Source organism: Cavia porcellus, unplaced genomic scaffold (genome assembly GCF_034190915.1).
Source record: "Cavia porcellus strain 051 isolate PalLab524CR breed Dunkin Hartley unplaced genomic scaffold, mCavPor4.1 scaffold_66, whole genome shotgun sequence".
In the NCBI taxonomy this organism is placed as follows: Eukaryota; Metazoa; Chordata; class Mammalia; order Rodentia; family Caviidae; genus Cavia; species Cavia porcellus.
This window is the reverse complement of record NW_026947549.1, coordinates 220,604-228,210: the sequence shown is the minus strand read 5'-3', so window position 1 is coordinate 228,210 and position 7,607 is coordinate 220,604.

The following is a 7,607-nucleotide window of genomic DNA, read 5'->3' as shown; positions in this document are numbered from 1 at the left end:
GGGTGGTCAGCATGGGGAGGTCAGGGAACATGCAGTGGCAATGTAGGATAGCTTTCTGAAAAACATCACGGGGTCGTGCACATTGTATGGGTTTGTGTTACATTAAATTCATTAGTAGGAGTGAGAAAAACATCACGGGGTGGTGCGCATTGTATGGGTGTGTGTTACATTACATTCACTAGTAGGAGTGAGAAAAACATCACGGGGTGGTGCGCATTGTATGGGTGTGTGTTACTATACATTCACTAGTAGGTGTGAGAAAGACATCACGGCGTGGTGCGCATTGTATGTTTGTGTGTTACATTTCATTCACTAGTAGGAGTGAGAAAAAAATCACCGGGTGGTGCGCATTGTATGGGTGTGTGTTACATTACATTCACTAGTAGGAGTGAGAAAAACATCACGGGGTGGTGTGAATTGGAGGGTCTGAATCAGGATAGGCAGTAAGTGGCAATGTAGGATGGAGAAAAGCACCGCGGGGTGGTCAACATGGGGAGGTCAGGGAACATGCAGTGGCAATGTAGGATAGGTTTCTGAAAAACATCGCGGCGTGGTGCGCATTGTATGGGTGTGTGTTACATTACATTCACTAGTAGGAGTGAGAAAAACATCACGGGGTGGTGCGCATTGTATGGGTGTGTGTTACATTACATTCACTAGTAGGAGTGAGAAAAACATCACGGGGTGGTGCGCATTGTATGGGTGTGTGGTACATTACATTCACTAGCAGGTGTGAGAAAAACATCACGGGATGGTGCGCATTGTATGGGTGTGTGTTTCATTACATTCACTAGTAGGAGTGAGAAAAACATCACGGGGTGGTGCGCATTGTATGGGTGTGTGTTACATTACATTCACAAGTAGGAGTGAGAAAAAAATCACGGGGTGGTGCGCATTGTATGGGTGTGTGTTACATTACATTCACTAGTAGGAGTGAGAAAAACATCACGGGGTGGTGCGCATTGTATGGGTGTGTGTTACATTACATTCACTAGTAGATGTGAGAAAAACATCACGGGGTGGTGCGCATTGTATGGGTGTGTGTTACATTACATTCACTAGTAGGTGTGAGAAAAACATCACGGGGTGGTGCGCATTGTATGGGTGTGTGTTACATTACATTCACTAGTAGGAGTGAGAAAAACATCACGGGGTGGTGCGCATTGTATAGGTGTGTGTTACATTACATTCACTAGTAGGAGTGAGAAAAACATCACGGGGTGGTGTGAATCGGAGGGTCTGAATTAGGATAGGCACTGAGTGGCAATGTAGGATGGAGAAAAGCACCGCGGGCTGGTCAGCATGGGGAGGTCAAGGAACATGCAGTGGCAATGTAGGATAGGTTTCTGAAAAACATCACGGGGTGGTGCGCATTGTATGGGTGTGTGTTACATTACATTCACTAGTAGGAGTGAGAAAAACATCACGGGGTGGTGCGCATTGTATGGGTGTGTGTTACATTACATTCACTAGTAGGAGTGAGAAAAACATCACGGGTTGGTGCGCATTGTATGGGTGTGTGTTACATTACATTCACTAGTAGGTGTGAGAAAAGCATCACTGGGTGGTGCGCATTGTATGGGTGTGTGTTACATTACATTCACTAGTAGGAGTGAGAAAAACATCACGGGGTGGTGCGCATTGTACGGGTGTGTGTTACATTACATTCACTACTAGGTGTGAGAAAGACAACACGGGGTGGTGCGCATTGTACGGGTGTGTGTTACATTACATTCACTAGTAGGAGTGAGAAAAACATCACGGGGTGCTGCGCAATGTATGGGTGTGTGTTACATTACATTCACTAGTAGGAGTGAGAAAAACATCACGGGGTGGTGCGCATTGTATGGGTGTGTGTTACATTACATTCACTAGTAGGTGTGAGAAAGACATCACGGGGTGGTGCGCATTGTATGGGTGTGTGTTACATTACATTCAGTAGTAGGAGTGAGAAAAACATCACGGGGTGGTGCGCATTGTATGGGTGTGTGTTACATTACATTCACTAGTAGGAGTGAGAAAAACATCACGGGTTGGTGCGCATTGTATGGGTGTGTGTTACATTACATTCACTAGTAGGTGTGAGAAAAACATCACGGGGTGGTGCGCATTGTATGGGTGTGTGTTACATTACATTCACTAGTAGGAGTGATAAAAACATCACGGGGTGGTGCGCATTGTATGGGTGTGTGTTACATTATATTCACTAGTAGGAGTGAGAAAAACATCACGGGGTGGTGCGCATTGTATGGGTGTGTGTTACATTACATTCAATAGTAGGAGTGAGAAAAACATCACGGGGTGGTGTGAATCGGAGGGTGTGAATTAGGATAGGCAGTGAGTGGCAATGTAGGATGGAGAAAAGCACCGAGGGGTGGTCAGCATGGGGAAGTCAGGGAACATGCAGTGGCAATGTAGGATAGGTTTCTGAAAAACATCACGGGGTGGTGCACATTGTATGGGTGTGTGTTACATTAAATTCACTAGTAGGAGTGAGAAAAACATCACGGGGTGGTGCGCATTGTATGGGTGTGTGTTACATTACATTCCCTAGTAGGAGTGAGAAAAACATCACGGCGTGATGCGCATTGTATGGGTGTGTGTTACATTACATTCACTAGTAGGAGTGAGAAAAACATCACGGGGTGGTGAGCATTGTATTGGTGTGTGTTACATTACATTCACTAGTAGGTGTGAGAAAAACATCACGGGGTGGTGTGAATTGGAAGCTCTGAATTAGGATAGGCAGTAAGTGGCAATGTAGGATGGAGAAAAGCACCGCGGGGTGGTCAGCATGGGGAGGTCAGGGAACATGCAGTGGCAATGTAGGATACGTTTCTGAAAAACATCGCGGGGTGGTGCGCATTGTATGGGTGTGTGTTACATTACATTCACTAGTAGGAGTGAGAAAAACATCACGGGTTGGTGCGCATTGTATGGGTGTGTGTTACATTACATTCACTAGTAGGAGTGAGAAAAACATCACGGGGTGGTGCGCATTGTATGGGTGTGTGTTACATTACATTCACTAGTAGGAGTGAGAAAAACATCACGGGGTGGTGCGCATTGTATGGGTGTGTGTTACATTACATTCACTAGTAGGAGTGAGAAAAACATCACGGGGTGGTGCCCATTGTATGGGTGTGTGTTACATTACATTCACTAGTAGGAGTGAGAAAAACATCACGGGGTGGTGCGCTTTGTATGGGTGTGTGTTACATTACATTCACTAGTAGGAGTGAGAAAAACATCACGGGTGGTGCGCATTGTATGGGTGTGTGTTACATTACATTCACTAGTAGGTGTGAGAAAAACATCACGGGGTGGTGCGCATTGTATGGGTGTGTGTTACATTACATTCACTAGTAGGAGTGAGAAAATCATCACGGTGTGGTGCGCATTGTATGAGTGTGTGTTACATTACATTCACTAGTAGGAGTGAGAAAAACATCACGGGGTGGTGCGAATTGTATGGGTGTGTGTTACATTACATTCACTAGTAGGAGTGAGAAAAACATCACGGGGTGGTGCGCATTGTATGGGTGTGTGTTACATTACATTCACTAGTAGGAATGAGAAAAACATCACGGGGTGGTGTGCATTGTATGGGTGTGTGTTACATTACATTCACTAGTAGGAGTGAGAAAAACATCACGGGGTGGTGTGAATCGGAGGGTCTGAATTAGGATAGGCAGTGAGTGGCAATGTAGGATGGAGAAAAGCACCGCGGGGTGGTCAGCATGAGCAGGTCAGGGAACATGCAGTGGCAATGTAGGATAGGTTTCTGAAAAACATCACGGGGTGGTGCGCATTGTATGGGTGTGTGTTACATTACATTCACTAGTATGAGTGAGAAAAACATCACGGGGTGGTGCGCATTGTATGGGTGTGTGTTACATTACATTCACTAGTAGGAGTGAGAAAAACTTCACGGGGTGGTGCGCATTGTATGGGTGTGTTTTACATTACATTCACTAGTAGGAGTGAGAAAAACATCACGGGGTAGTGCGCATTGTATGGGTGTGTGTTACATTACATTCACTAGTAGGAGTGAGAAAAACATCACGGGGTGGTGCGCATTGTATGGGTGTGTGTTACATTACATTCACTAGTAGGAGTGAGAAAAACATCACGGGGTGGTGCGCATTGTATGGGTGTGTGTTACATTACATTCAATAGTAGGAGTGAGAAAAACATCACGGGGTGGTGCGCATTGTATGGGTGTGTGTTACATTACATTCACTAGTAGGAGTGAGAAAAACATCACGGGGTGGTGCGCATTGTATGGGTGTGTGTTACATTACATTCACTAGTAGGAGTGAGAAAAACATCACGGGGTGGTTCACATTGTATGGGTGTGTGTTACATTACATTCACTAGTAGGAGTGAGAAAAACATCACGGGGTGGTGCGCATTGTATGGGTGTGTGTTACATTACATTCACTAGTAGGTGTGAGAAAGACATCACGGGGTGGTGCGCATTGTATGGGTGTGTGTTACATTACATTCACTAGTAGGAGTGAGAAAAACATCACGGGGTGGTGCGCATTGTATGGGTGTGTGTTACATTACATTCACTAGTAGGAGTGAGAAAAACATCACGGGGTGGTGTGAATTGGAAGGTCTGAATTAGGATAGGCAGTAAGTGGCAATGTAGGATGGAGAAAAGCACCGCGGGGTGGTCAGCATGGGGAGGTCAGGGAACATGCAGTGGCAATGTAGGATAGGTTTCTGAAAAAAATCGCGGGGTGGTGCGCATTGTATGGGTGTGTGTTACATTACATTCACTAGTAGGAGTGAGAAATACATCACGGGGTGGTGTGAATCGGAGGGTCTGAGTTAGGATAGGCAGTGAGTGGCAATGTAGGATGGAGAAAAGCACCGCGGGGTGGTCAGCATGGGGAGGTCAGGGAACATGCAGTGGCAATGTAGGATAGCTTTCTGAAAAACATCACGGGGTCGTGCACATTGTATGGGTGTGTGTTACATTAAATTCATTAGTAGGAGTGAGAAAAACATCACGGGGTGGTGCGCATTGTATGGGTGTGTGTTACATTACATTCACTAGTAGGAGTGAGAAAAACATCACGGGGTGGTGCGCATTGTATGGGTGTGTGTTACTATACATTCACTAGTAGGTGTGAGAAAGACATCACGAGGTGGTGCGCATTGTATGTTTGTGTGTTACATTTCATTCACTAGTAGGAGTGAGAAAAACATCACCGGGTGGTGCGCATTGTATGGGTGTGTGTTACATTACATTCACTAGTAGGAGTGAGAAAAACATCACAGGGTGGTGTGAATTGGAGGGTCTGAATCAGGATAGGCAGTAAGTGGCAATGTAGGATGGTGAAAAGCACCGCGGGGTGGTCAGCATGGGGAGGTCAGAGAACATGCAGTGGCAATGTAGGATAGGTTTCTGAAAAACATCGCGGCGTGGTGCGCATTGTATGGGTGTGTGTTACATTACATTCACTAGTAGGAGTGAGAAAAACATCACGGGGTGGTGCGCATTGTATGGGTGTGTGTTACATTACATTCACTAGTAGGAGTGAGAAAAACATCACGGGGTGGTGCGCATTGTATGGGTGTGTGGTACATTACATTCACTAGCAGGTGTGAGAAAAACATCACGGGATGGTGCGCATTGTATGGGTGTGTGTTTCATTACATTCACTAGTAGGAGTGAGAAAAACATCACGGGGTGGTGCGCATTGTATGGGTGTGTGTTACATTACATTCACAAGTAGGAGTGAGAAAAAAATCACGGGGTGGTGCGCATTGTATGGGTGTGTGTTACATTACATTCACTAGTAGGAGTGAGAAAAAAATCACGGGGTGGTGCGCATTGTATGGGTGTGTGTTACATTACATTCACTAGTAGATGTGAGAAAAACATCATGGGGTGGTGCGCATTGTATGGGTGTGTGTTACATTACATTCACTAGTAGGTGTGAGAAAAACATCACGGGGTGGTGCGCATTGTATGGGTGTGTGTTACATTACATTCACTAGTAGGAGTGAGAAAAACATCACGGGGTGGTGCGCATTGTATAGGTGTGTGTTACATTACATTCACTACTAGGAGTGAGAAAAACATCACGGGGTGGTGTGAATCGGAGGGTCTGAATTAGGATAGGCAGTGAGTGGCAATGTAGGATGGAGAAAAGCACCGCGGGCTGGTCAGCATGGGGAGGTCAAGGAACATGCAGTGGCAATGTAGGATAGGTTTCTGAAAAACATCACGGGGTGGTGCGCATTGTATGGGTGTGTGTTACATTACATTCACTAGTAGGAGTGAGAAAAACATCACGGGGTGGTGCGCATTGTATGGGTGTGTGTTACATTACATTCACTAGTAGGAGTGAGAAAAACATCACGGGGTGGTGCGCATTGTATGGGTGTGTGTTACATTACATTCACTAGTAGGTGTGAGAAAAACATCACGGGGTGGTGCGCATTATATGGGTGTGTGTTACATTACATTCACTAGTAGGAGTGAGAAAAACATCACGGGGTGGTGCGCATTGTATGGGTGTGTGTTACATTACATTCACTAGTAGGAGTGAGAAAAACATCACGGGGTGGTGCGCATTGTATGGGTGTGTGTTACATTACATTCACTAGTAGGAGTGAGAAAAACATCATGGGTTGGTGCGCATTGTACGGGTGTGTGTTACATTACATTCACTACTAGGTGTGAGAAAGACAACACGGGGTGGTGCGCATTGTACGGGTGTGTGTTACATTACATTCACTAGTAGGTGTGAGAAAGACATCACGGGGTGGTGTGCATTGTATGGGTGTGTGTTACATTACATTCACTAGTAGGAGTGAGAAAAACATCACGGGGTGGTGCGCATTGTATGGGTGTGTGTTACATTACATTCACTAGTAGGAGTGAGAAAAACATCACGGGGTGGTGCGCATTGTATGGGTGTGTGTTACATTACATTCACTAGTAGGAGTGAGAAAAACATCACGGGGTGGTGCGCAATGTATGGGTGTGTGTTACATTACATTCACTAGTAGGAGTGAGAAAAACATCACGGGGTGGTGCGCATTGTATGGGTGTGTGTTACATTACATTCACTAGTAGGTGTGAGAAAGACATCACGGGGTGGTGCACATTGTATGGGTGTGTGTTACATTACATTCACTAGTAGGAGTGAGAAAAACATCACGGGGTGGTGCGCATTGTATGGGTGTGTGTTACATTACATTCACTAGTAGGAGTGAGAAAAACATCACGGGTTGGTGCGCATTGTATGGGTGTGTGTTACATTACATTCACTAGTAGGTGTGAGAAAAACATCACGGGGTGGTGCGCATTGTATGGGTGTGTGTTACATTACATTCACTAGTAGGAGTGATAAAAACATCACGGGGTGGTGCGCATTCTATGGGTGTGTGTTACATTATATTCACTAGTAGGAGTGAGAAAAACATCACGGGGTGGTGCGCATTGTATGGGTGTGTGTTACATTACATTCAATAGTAGGAGTGACAAAAACATCACGGGGTGGTGTGAATCGGAGGGTGTGAATTAGGATAGGCAGTGAGTGGCAATGTAGGATGGAGAAAAGCACCGAGGGGTGGTCAGCATG